Source organism: Elaeis guineensis, chromosome 7, assembly GCF_000442705.2.
Source record: "Elaeis guineensis isolate ETL-2024a chromosome 7, EG11, whole genome shotgun sequence".
Taxonomy (NCBI): Eukaryota; Viridiplantae; Streptophyta; class Magnoliopsida; order Arecales; family Arecaceae; genus Elaeis; species Elaeis guineensis.
Window position 1 is genome coordinate 9,809,208 of NC_025999.2, and position 13,254 is coordinate 9,822,461.

A 13,254-nucleotide genomic window follows, 5' to 3' on the forward strand; every position below is an offset into this window, starting at 1 on the left:
TTATATAGTGGAGCACGGTATGGCGCCGTCATTAATGGCGCAGACAAGTGAGGAACTGTCAACTCACTGTAGACTGTCAGAGTCACCGTGAAAGTGTCATGTCGCCGTGGGGCTGTCAAATCGCCAGGGTTGACAATGCCCACGGTGGGACAATGTCCCTAGATGACCGCGCCGCACGCGGCTGTCAGGACTGACAAGCTCTGGCGGCTGTACGGCGATCGGAGGAGTCGACCGACCCTAGGTCGGTGGCCAGCTGAGTGGCGTTGGGCCCCTCCGTTGGTCGGCGAGTCTTACGCGAGTCGGCCATCAGACCTCCGGGTTCAGTCGGTCGGGAAAGGTATGCCCGACATATCCTCAGTCGGTGATGGGCCGTTAATTGGCCGATGATGGCGCCCGTCAGTCGGTCGCTCCGGCCGTCAGTCAGTCGGTCGGTCCCCTCGACCGTAAGTCGGTCGGTCGGTCCCTCCGGCCGTCGGTCGGTCGGTCGGTCCCTTCGACCGTAAGTCGGTCGGTCGGTCCCTCCGGCCGTAAGTCGGTCGGTCAGTCCCTCCGGCCATCGGTCGGTCGGTCGGTGGGTATTCCCCAACAGTTGCCCCCATCCACTCCTGAGTCGGATGGTGAGCTGGCCGATGCTATTATTTGGGCAGCAACCATGGGCGAACAGGAGTGGATTCGTCGCATGCTAGATTCCGACTGTACCGCGGGTTGATTCGATGTCAGGCGTCTCATAAATGCCAGGCGATTCGCTGGCGTCAGACGTATAGTCGGTGTCAGATGTCACGTCGGCGTCAGGTGTCAGACGTCGCGTCTTGTCATCGTCAGACGTCACGTCGGTGTCAGGAGGTCGGGTGCCGGACGATGCGGTGTCAGATGACCGGATACCCGACGCCGATTCTGGGAGCGCGGGGCGCTGTCAGGCGTCCCATCGGGAACGCGAATCGGCGCGGGCGCATTAATGCGGAACCGCGGCCCCGCTTGTCGCGTGTCGAAGGTGGTTGGCCGGCGCCCCCCGCATTTAATATGGGCGGTGCGGCCGCCCTGGGATGGGGCGCGCCGAATCCTCAGGCCACCCGGAAGCGGCCACGTGTCGCACATCCGCGAAGCTTCGGTCGGCGCGGAGATATCTCGGCCGTCGGACGGCCTTATATATATAGGACCATCCGAACCCAAGACCTCACTATCGCCGTTTTGCTGCCGAAACTCTGTCCGGACGATTTCTCAGTCGTCGCGGGCAGAGCTTTCCTGCTTCCAGAAGAGTTTCTTCCGGTTCGTGGTCTTCCTATCATCCTCTTCTTCTTCTTCTTCGCCTCTCCTTCTTCCTCTTCGCTTCTCCTTCTTCTTGTTCGGTTTCGGTGTAATGGCCGGGAATCCGACTCGGGGAGCTCGATCGGGAAATCCGACTGACGACTCCCGATCGACTCCGAAAGTTGAGGTTTTCTCGCTTTCGGGGCCGAATGTTGATCGGCTTCGGGAGCAGTATTGCATCCCGGAGCAGTTTCAACTATCCGCCCCAGGGGCCGGCGGTCGGGTTAACAGCCCTCCGCCCGGCCAGCTGGCGTTGTACGTCGAAGACCTTCGCGCGGGTCTTCGGCTCCCGATTTCGGAGTTCGTCCGAAATCTGTTGAACTATTACGGACTCTGTCCGGCGCAACTAGCGCCGAACTCCGTCCGTCTCATAGTTAGCTTTGCGCTGTTGTGTCAGCTCTTGCCGACCAACCCTCGCATTTCGCTCTTCCGGGCCTTCTTTGTGCTCCGACCCCACCCTAAAGCCCGAGGGTGGTGGATCTTCAACCCCCGAAAGGGCCTTTCCTTCATCACTGGTCTTCCATCGTCCATTCATGGGAGGAAGAACCAGTTTTTCTTTGTTTCTTCTCCATCCTCTTGGGACTTTCCTTCCCACTGGGGCGTGCCCCGAACTGAAGCCAATGACAACAGCCGGGTGGAGGCGGACGATCGGGAGGACTTCCACCGACTAAAAGATATGTCGGTCCCGAAGCAGAGGGAGCTTATTACCGAACAAGCTCTCTATGACGCCGGCTTGAGCTTGGTCCCCCGACTAGGTATCGCCCGATCCCCCGGTCTCCTTTTCATTCGGCCCTTAGTCCGGTTCTTTGATTAACACTTTTGTCGGTATCGTAGGGACACCTCCAAGAATGCGACCGACCGACGCTGAGATTCGGCAATTCGCGACAAGGAAGAGGCCAGCATCGGGGGCCGGACCTTCGCGCCCTCCGAAGAGGCCTGCTCCAGCGGCGCCGATCGTCGAAGCGTCGGTGACCGACCAATCGGAGCCCGTCATTGTGCTCGCGGCTCCGGCAGCGCGTACGGAGGAGAGGCCGGTGGAGGAAGCGGCCGAAGGAACGTCGGCGGCCTCACCGGAGGTGGTGGAGCCGGATGTCGTTTGGGAAACCGAACATCATCCGGTGGCGTCTGTGGCCGCAACGGGGGGTGCTGGTTCCACTTCAAGCATCCCATCGCTGCCGGTTCCGTCGGTCGGGGTGGCCGATCGAGGGAAAGCCCCGATGGACCCCACGGATGAAACAAGGTCGGGGAGCCGCTCTGTGCCGCCCAGCGCACAGTTCCCCGAAGGGGCGTCGGCGTTGGCCGACCACAACCTGGCAAGGAGGTTGTGCCAGGGGATCCTCCTCCCGGCCGATGTGGAGTCGCTGAGGTCTCGGCAAGTGACCGAGATGCTGTCCAAGTTCTACCCGACCATGGTCGAGGTAAGCTTTGTATCGCCTTCTTTCCCCTTAGAATTTTTCTCATTATGTGCTCCTGACAAAGTGCTTGCAACGACAGCTAATGTACACAATGTCGGAGCTCGAGGCCGGATACCGGAGGTTCGATAACGTCCGGGCTGCTTGAAAGGAGAGGTCGGCGGTGGCCGAAGCCGAGAAGGCAATGTTGGTCGACCATCTACAGCAGTCGGCCGACCGGGAGGCCAAGTTGGTGGACGAGGTCTCCCGGCTCGGGTCCGAGCTAAGGTCGGCCAAGAAGGAGGCCAGACACAAGGGCCGGGCCGTGCGTTGTCTGCGGTACGAGCGGGACGGCGTTGCCGCCGAACTCCAAGGCGAGCGCGAGCAGCTTCGGGTCAGCCTGGAGAAGCTTGCTAAGGCTGAGGAGGAGCTTTCGATCGCCCAGGCCGATGCCGACATAGCGAAGGCAGAGGCAGAGTCGGCGAAGGACGCGCTCGGCCGGGCGGAAGAAGAGGCAAGGTCGGTGAAGGAGTCGGCCGGTCGGGCGGTTGAAGACTTCCGGGCCTCCGACCAGTATCGGGAGGAGATGCTCGAGTCGGGCTTCGCCTCGTACCGGATGGGGTACGAGGACGATCGGGATGCGGTCCGGGCCTTGTACCCAGAGCTGGACCTCAGCAGCGTCGTCCCACCGGGGGCCGAGGAGGAAGCCACCGAGGAGATGGCCGACCAGCCATCGGGAGGCGTCGTCGCTGCGGAGGAAGCCGTCCCGGAGCAAGTGGCTCCGACTGTCAGTCCCCCACCGACCGAAGGTCCAGCTTCAGTCGTCGACCCGGCGCCGATCGTGGCAGACACACCGGTCATCCCCGATCTTTCGTCGGTCGAGGAGATCGACTCAGAAGGGTGATCGGGCCTTGCCGACTTTCTTTTATTTTTTCTGTTTTTGAAATACTTGTAATCGGGCTTCGACCCGACTTTGTAAATTTTCTTTCAACTTTAAATGAAAACTTCTTCCACTTTTTCCTTTGTCGGTTTCTTTCAAATATATGGTCGAATGCCTTCGTGAGTCACTAACTTATGTAAGTCGCTAACTCACATAAGTCGGTAGGACGTTCGGCAACTCGTGCCGCTACGAAGGCGGGGTAAGTCCCGACTTTGGATCGGCTTCTGATAGTCAAGGTCGTCAGTCGGGCGCGTCTGTCGAGTCGGGAGCCGACCGAACGTGGCAAAGGTTCGGCAGTCGGGTCTCCACTGACGCGTTCAGTCGAATGTCGTCCGTCGCATTCAGTCGGGGAAACGACGACAAGTCGGATCCCGATGCACTTGCGTCGGGTATTCATGCTGCGCCTTTTGATATACGGTGGTAAGCCGAATATCGTCAGGCCGGCCGTGACTCGGTCGGCAAGTCGTGGATGGACTAAGGTCGCGTTGTGTGATAGACGGTGGTAAGCCGAATATCCTTCGACCAGCCGTAGTCTAGTCGGGAGTCGCGACGCCGGTCGCGTAGGCATTTCACCTCTCTTTGGTCGGGGCCCGATCGGCTTGTTAGCCGACGGTTTGGTCCGAAAGTTCGACCGTAGAAGGAGCGTAAACTCCCGTCAATATAGATGCATCGGTCCTCGCAAGAGTCCGATGTGTCGTCGAAGGTCGAAGGAGTGCAACTCCCGTCCATATGGGTGCATCGGTCCTTGTAAGGGTTCGATGTATCGTCGACCGTTGAAGGAGTGTCAACTCCCGTCCGTGTAGATGAGTCGGTCCTCGCAAGAGTCCGATGGGTCATCGGCGATAAGGTCGTCGGCTTCAAGTGGATACCGAGTCCAAGTCGGTATGTCGAGGCTTGAACTTGGTGAGAGTTGATCGCTAGTCGAAGAGTTAAAACTTCGAGTTTTCAAACTGAATTTGTATTCCGACTATCGAATTACAAAGTTCACGGGTAATACAACTTCAAGTTGTCGGCGTTCCAAGTTCGGGGAATGGGTTTCCCTTCAAGGGTCTCCAGTCGGTAGGCTCTCGGACCATAAGCGTCTGCTACCTTGTAGGGCCCTTCCCAATTTGGAGCCAACTTCCCTTGGTCCAGGGGCTTCGAGACTTCTGCCTTCCTCAGGACCAAGTCACCAGGCTTGAAGAGCTTCGGTCTGACCTTGGCGTTGTAATACCGAGCAACCCTCTGTCGGTATGAAGCCATGCGAATTTGAGCCTCGTCTCGCAGCTCGGGAAGGAGGTCTAGGTCGGCCCTCCGACACTCGGAGTTGTCCGGCTCTCGATACCGCTCGACTCTTGAAGACGGCAGTCCAATCTCGAGCGGGATCATGGCCTCCGTTCCATAGGCCAAACTGAAAGGCGACTCCCCGGTCGGAACGCGGGGGGTCGTTCGGTAAACCCACAGAACGAAGCCCAGCTCGTCGACCTAGAGGCCTTTGGCTTCGTTTAGTCGGGTCTTGAGTCCGTGGAGCAAGGTCCGGTTGGTCATCTCGACCTCGCCGTTGGACTGTGGGTGCCCGACTGAAGTCAGTCGGTGCTTGATGTGGAACCTGGCGCAGAAGTCTCTGAAGTCCTGGTTGTCGAATTGCCGTCCATTGTCGGTGATGATCGTATGTGGCAACCCGAACCTGAAGATGATGGACTTCTGGATAAAGTCCTCCATCTTCCGCTCAGTAATCTGCGCCAGGGGCTCAGCCTCTACCCATTTGGTGAAGTAGTCGATGGCGATGACTATGAACTTCCTCTGACCCGACGCTGGTGGAAAAGGATCGAGAATATTGACCCCCCACTGGGCGAAGGGCCATGGAGCGACAATAGGAGCAATTTGGCTGGCCGGTTGGTGTTGAATGTTGGCATACTTTTGATATGGCTCGCACCTCCGGACCAACTCGACCGCATCCTTTCTCATGGTAGGCCAGTAGTAGCCCTGTCGCAGGACTTTGTAGGCTAGAGACTTGCCCCCCAAGTGGTTCCCGCAAATTCCTTCGTGCACCTCTCGGAGAGCGTAGTCAGCGTCGGTCGGTCCCAAGCACCTGAGCAAGGGAAGGGAGAACGACCTCTTGTAGAATCGGCCATCCATGATTACATATTGAGAGGCCGACCATCGGAGTCGCTTGGCCTCCGCGGGATCCTCGGGACTGATCCCGTCGGTCAGATACCGAACGATCGGATCCATCCAACTTGGTTCGGCCGTTAGCTGCTGTACTTCTTCGACCCGATCGATGCTAGGCTGCTCGAGGTTCTCCACGAACGTCCGACCCAAGGAGTCGAAAGCCGATGTCGCCAATCTGGAGAGTGCGTCGGCACGGGCGTTCTCCGACCTGGGGATGTGGGAAATTTCAAAATACCTGAGGCGTGCCACGAGGTCCTTCACTTTCTGAAGGTATTGGACCATGGTCGGATCTCGCATCTCGAATTCGCCCTTGATCTGCCCCACGATCAGCTGAGAGTCGGAGAATGCCCGGAGGCTGTCGACGCCCAGTTCTTTCGCCATCCTCAAGCCTGCGAGGAGTGCCTCGTATTCGGCTTGGTTGTTGGAGGCCTTGAAGTCGAACCGGAGGGCGTACTCGGTGACCACCCCATCCGAATTTGTGAGCAGGAGCCCGGCCCCGCTTCCTTGAGCGTTTGAAGCTCCGTCGATGTGGAGTACCCAGGTGGAGATTGGGTCTGGCTCGGAGACCGCATCTCGTCCTGGGTCTTCAGCTCCCGACCCTTGGTCGGTTGTCGGGCACTCGACGATGAAGTCGGCCAAGACTTGAGCCTTCAAGGCAGGCCTTGGTCGGTACTGAATGTCGAACTCGCTGAGCTTCATCGCCCACTTCGCGAGTCGTCCAGATGTGTCCGGTCGGTGCAGTATCGCCCTCAGGGGCTGGTTGGTGAGCACCACTATGGCATGAGCCTGGAAGTATGGACGGAGTCGTTGCACGGAGACGGTCAGGGTGAAGATCATTTTTTCCATCTCCGAATACCTTGCTTCGGTGCCGTGGAGCACCTTGCTGATGTAGTAGATAGGCTGATGGGTTCGGTTCTCGTTTTCTCGGACGAGCACCGAACTGATCGCCTCAGATGATGTGGCCAAGTAGAGGTACAAGGTTTCCCCGATCTGCGGCTTTACGAGCAGCGGTGGGAAGCCAAGTACCTCTTCAGGTCTTCGAAGGCCCGTTGGCACTCATCCGACCAAGAAAAACCGTTTGTGTGGCGCAAAGTTTTGAAAAATGGGAGGTACCTTTCAGCTGATCGAGAAATGAATCGGCTGAGAGCGACGATTTTTTCGTTCAGCTGTTGGACCTCCTTCTTGGTGTTCGGATGACGCATGTCGAGGATTGCCTTTATTTTCTCAGGGTTAGCCTCAATCCCTCTCTGAGAAATGAGGAATCCGAGGAACTTCCCTGAGGTCACCCCAAAAGCGCACTTGGTCGGGTTGAGCTTCATTCGGTGTCGTCGAAGGGTGCGGAAGGTCTCCTCGAGATCCTGAACATGATCCGGGATCTGCGCGCTCTTCACCAGCATGTCGTCCACGTACACCTCCATGTTGCGCCCGATCTGGTCTTTGAAGACCTTATTGACAAGTCGCTGGTAGGTGGCGCCGGCGTTCTTCAGTCCGAAGGGCATCACCCGATAACAGTAGAGGCCCTTGGGAGTCACGAACGCGGTATGCTCCTCTCTTCAGGCACCATCCGGATCTGGTTGTATCCGGCGAAGGCGTCCATGAAGCTGAGCAGTCGGAATCCGGACGTCGCATCCACCAGCTGGTCGATCTTGGAAAGTGGGAAGCTATCTTTTGGGCAGGCTCGGTTGAGGTCAGTATAGTCGATGCAGATCCTCCACTTCCCGTTGGCTTTTTTACCATGACAACATTGGCGAGCCAATCGGGATACGTGGATTCTCGATGAAGCCCGCTTCGAGTAGCTTGTCCACTTCTTCGTCGATGGCCCTCTGCCTCTCTGGAGCGAAGGACCTTTTCTTCTGCCTCACCGGCCTCATCGTCGGATCGATGTTGAGTCGGTGGGTTATTGTTTCTGGGGGATGCCCGACATATCGGCTGCGACCAAGCAAATATGTCGGCGTTGGCCGTCAGCAGCTTCGTCAGTCGTCGTCATTCGGGGTCGGGCAGTCGAGACCCGACCCAAATCTTCCGATCCGGATTTTCCGCTATCGGGATCGACACGAGTGCTCGGCCGGCGAACCTCGCTCTTCCTCCTCCCGTTGGTCCAGCTTGTCGATTGTCAGGGAGCCCCTCGACTCGTCTTTTGAGCGGAGATTGGAAGCACTGTCGGGCGAGCTGTTGATCCCCGTGCATCTCCCCGATCCGTTTTTGGTCGGAAACCGAACGAGAGATGGTACGTCGAGACATGCTTTGAGGGCGTTCAATCCGGGTCGTCCGAGGATGGCATTGTAGGCGAAGGAACTTGGACGACTGCGAAAGTTAGTGGACCGTGCTTTGCCGTGGTTCGGTACCGACCGTCACGGGCAGGGTAATTTCTCCCTCTGTCGTGACAGCATCTCCGGCAAAGCCGATCAAGGGCATGGAGACCCTCTTAAGTCGGTCGATTGACAGGTGCATCCGGGAGAAGGTCGAGTAAAACAAAATTTTGTCGAACTTTCATTATCAACAAAAATTATTTTACATCATAATTTGCTATTGTCGCCGACACAACAACAGCATCGTCGTGGGGAGTTTGGATGCCCCGAACATCATCCTCCGTAAAGGTGATTACGTCGTCCGTGCGCGGCTTTTTCATCGGCTCCCCTCCCGCAGACGTCCCCGGGCCTAGCCGCTTGGAGATCATGTTGATGACTCCGGCCGTCGGCTGATTGGTCGCCGCTTCTTCAGTCGGTGGGGTCGTCGATCGGCAACGGTTGGGTCGGCGGATCCTTCCGAAATTTACCGAGATACCCCCGCGGATGAGAGCTTCGATCTCATCCTTCAGCTGGATGCACTGCTCGGTGTTGTGGCCGTGGCCTCGATGAAATCGGCAGTACTTCCGACGGTCGAGGCCTTTTGCCTTCAGAGGCGGAGGCCGTCGCAGGTATTCTTCCCCCTCGATCTCCATTAGAATCTGTGCACGAGGAGCGGAAAGAGGAGTGTAGGAGTCATACCTGGGGCGTGCCGGCCTCGGGGTCTGTTGCCGGGGTGACTTTTGGATTCGTCGGGGCGGCGAGACCCGACTATCGATCGGGGGCCTGCTGGGTTCGGCGGGTTCCCGACCTTTCCTCCGCTTCTCTTTCGGGCCTCTGGGCTCGGCCAAGCATCGGTCGGATGCTCTTCGTCCGCCGCATGTATTTGTATGCGCACTCCAGTAGCTCGGCGTATGTCCGGGGGAGGGTCTTGTCCAGAGAGTAGGTGAATCGGGACGCCCTCAGCCCCCGCTTCATGGCTGAGATAGCCATGTCTTCGTTGAGGTCCCGGACCTCAAGCGTGGTCGTGTTGAATCACGCCACGAAGTGTCGGAGCGTCTCATTTTCCCCCTGTTTGAGGGAGAAAAGGCTATCCGACGTTCGCGACGGCTTTCGGCTGGTGCTGAAGTGGGCCACGAACGAGTGCTCGAGTTGCCCGAAGGAGTGGATACTTTCCGATCTAAGACCGGAGTACCAGGCCCTGGCAGCCTTGCGGAGTGTGGCGGGGAAGCCGATGCAAAAAAGAGCGTCGGTTGCCCCTTGGATCGTCATGAGAGCTTTATAGCTCTCGAGGTGGTCGACTGGGTCGGTGGAGCCGTCGTATGGCTCCACGTGTGGCATCTTGAACCGACTGAGAATCGGTTCGTCGAGGACTAGTCGGGAGAGAGATTGGGCGGTCTGAAAGTCGACGTCGTTCGAAGACTTCTGGCCGTCCATCTGCAACTGCACGAGCCGACGGTCGATTTCCTCAAACCGACGCTCATAGTCGTCCGCTCGTCGATGCTGGGAGACCCCGGGAGTGGAGTCTCCGGAAGATTCCGAGAGGGAGGCCGACGGCGTGCGCGGTCGTTTCTCCTTCCTTGCCCGTTCCAGCAGGGAAGGAGAGGGCTGCTGGGACCGTCGGTCATCACGCCAGGGCCGCTCCTCCTCTTCTCTGCGGGAGCGCTGTTGAGGGCGCTCGCGTAGAGGCGACGGGGATCGGCGCGGTCGTCGGCGGCTGCTTCTGAAGGGCATTGGACGGGCCGCCGGTTGTTGCTGGAGGCTCTTGACCGCGTCCGTCAGCACGGTCATCTGCCGTACGATGGCCGCGATCTGCGCCTCCGTGGTCACCGCGGGGTGTGGGGAGCTGGGCTCCGCCGCCGGCGGTGGCGGGGAGGCCTCTTCCCGGCGGGAAGAGCGCCTTGCCGATCCGGTGATCCTCGATCGTTGGGCTCTTGTCTTTGTCATTCTGTCCCCTACCTGGCGCGCCAATCTGTTGCGGCCAATCGCCTCGTCGTCCGATCATCGGGGAACGTGCACCTGCAAAAACGAAAGTCCACACTGACCGGAGGCGGCTCCGGCGGGGACCCTCCGACGGTCAAGTCAGAGAGGTGACTGGGCAACAGTGATATAAAGACAGAGAGCTCAATCGAGGGAGAGAGGAAGAGAGGAGCGAGCCTGTGGTTTTGGAGTCGAGAAGTGGGGGGAGCGGATCCCTTGCACTGTTGCCCTCCCCGATTTATATAGTGGAGCACGGTATGGCGCCGTCATTAATGACGCAGACAAGTGAGGAATGGTCAACTCACTGTAGATTGTCAGAGTCGCCGTGAAAGTGTTATGTCGTCGTGGGGCTGTCAAATCACCAGGGTTGACAATGCCCTCGACAGGACAATCCCCCTAGATGGCCGTGCCGCATGTCGCTGTCAGAACTGACAAGATCTGGCGGCTGTACGGCGATCAGAGGAGTCGACCGACCCTAGGTCGGTGGCCAGCCGAGTGGCGTCGGGCTCCTCCGTAGGTCGGCGAGTTTTACGTGAGTCGGCCATCAGACCTTCCGATTCAGTCGGTCGGGAAAGGTGCGCCCGATATATCCTCAGTCGGTCGTGAGCCGATGATTGGCCGGTGATGGCGTCAGTCGGTCGGTCCGACTGTCAATCGGTCGGTCGGTCCCTCCGACCGTAAGTCGGTCAGTCGGTCCCTCCGTCTATCGGTCGGTCGGTCAGTCTCTCCGCCCATCGGTCGGTGGGTATTCATCAACAGTTACTGTAACTAAAATTTTTATATTTGATTGGCTGCAGCAATGGGAGATAAAGTTGATCATGTTACTTCATAAATATAATGCTGCACTTGGCTACTGTCCTCTAAAATATAGCCCTTTTTTTTATATATATAGTGTTCATTGACGGGATTGATGAATTTGGACTTGAGCCCTTAAATTAGTAGCTTTGTTTTGAATTTTCATTATTTGAAGGTCAACGATATGTCTATGTTAAGCATATGCATTATTATAGTAATAACAAAATATATATACATAAGTACCAAATCTCACGAGCCCATTGGCCATTTTGTATGATTCTCTATTTTTTTGGGCAAAAACTATAGTCCTTTTTAGTGTAATGTACTTTGCATTATTACAAGATTAATGGTATTCTTCCTATAGCAGTCTAAAGCTAAATGAATGTAAATTTTTTTAATATTAATAAACCATATAATCTTTCACATATTATTGTATACAAATTATATTTAGTCGTACAAAATACTCAAGACTTTCAAATTAATGTACCGTAGCTTCTTTGTTTTCTGAATTTTGCTTCATTAGACAGTATTATTGCGAAAAGGATATGTTTGTATTGATAAATATTGTCTCCTTTAATCATCTTTTACATTTGCCATAGATGGTGTTCGTAAAGGATCTTCTCCCAAGGCATGCTCAGTATTGTGGTAAGGCCTTATGATCTGGCATGTGAGATATTATCTGCTCTAGTCCATAGACCCATAGTTTTGTCCCTTGATATTTCAGTCTATAAGACATCCCATACAAAAAGAATAGTCCCTTCCTATATAAGTCAAAGTCCTTTTTAACTCACAAATAATATGAGGCTAACAGTATCCTCTCTTTTTACTATCACTGCAAGTCTCCAATCAAAGGAAGTTTGTATATAGATGGAAAATGCCCTCCTTCCTTATTATCACCACAGTTCTCCTAGTCAAGAAGAAATCTTTGTACGGACTGGAAGTATATCACAATCACAGCCTTAGGGCCTATATAGACTATCAATGTTGTAATCAATGGCTCGTGACTCGACATGCGAGATATTATCCGCTCTGGTCTATGAGCCTCACAGTTGTCCCTATAGATTCTAATTCAAAAGACGTCTTATGCGAAAAAAAATGGTTCCTTCCTACATAAACAAAAATTCCCATTGACTCACAACTAATTGTGCCCTCATTCCTCATTATTACCACAATCAGTTGTTGTGGGTGACTAACCTGGCACTGGAGTAGACCGATTTGAGATGGATAGAGCTTCATTTTGCGCCAAATGGAACAGAACTTACAGATCAAGTCCTTGACGAGAGTTGTTTATGGCCCCATATTGATTCCATGATGGACGAAAGAAACCTTGCATATCAAGTCCTTGATAGGAGTTGCTTTTGGCTAGGATCCTCTTATGCTTAAGTAATTCATCGAAGAATAATAAAAATAAGAAAGAGAGAGAGAGTTTGGCCTAAGAACTTACTTGAAGGTTCTCTATGCCTCCCTATTTATAGGTGGGGCAACTAGCCAATTTTGGAAGAAAGGGAAGGAGTGGTAGTGAGAATTATGCTATTTCTGTATTATATGGTCGAAGTGAATTGTTATTCGTTCACTTTGAAGCATGCTTGGAATGAGGAGCAGATTAGGTAACTACTCGGTGCATAACTGTTGAAGCGAAATTTGGCTTCTTATCTTGGCTCAGCATGAATCGAGCTGACCAGATAGGCATAGGGTTGGAAATGGGCTGGCTGCATTGAGCCATATCTCTAACCGAGTCCAACCCAAACCTAATTGGGTAGATCCAAACATATAAAATTGATAGATCGAAGTCCTAATTTCTAATTTTTGATCGAGCCCCGAACAACACCAACCATCAGCCCATCTCCAGCACTACTCACCCCCCTGCCGTCCTGCACAGTGACGATGATGATCTGTTGGTGCAGCATCGAGAGACTATCCTTGTTGGAGATGAGCCTGGATTAGCAACCCTACTGAAGGCCCTCAACAATTCATCGTTGATGATGGACCCATCTATCGCCCACCATCGAGGCTACGAATGGTGGGCTAGTGTGGCCGTGCTTTGGTTAACAGTGGTAATAGATATTTTGAAGTTAGGGATAGACAAGGGAGACACATCAAAGAAAATAAGAAGAAGAGATGTAGTGGCTGCCACGGCTGTCATGGGAGAAGAAGAAGAGGAGGGGAGGTTGACTACCGGTGACAATCGAAGGAGAAAAAATTAGAGGACGATCTTCTCGGAGATGGACGACATCTACGTCTCCATCCCCTGATCTTCTCCTTCAGGGACCACTCCGCCAACGTCTTCATCTTCGAACGATTTGACAGCAATGGCGTCGAGAGGGTGGGAGAGGAAGAAGAGGGACAGACGAACCCATTTGGGATCCAGTGGTGGGTTTGTAATCGTGATGGTTTTTTACTTGTCCTT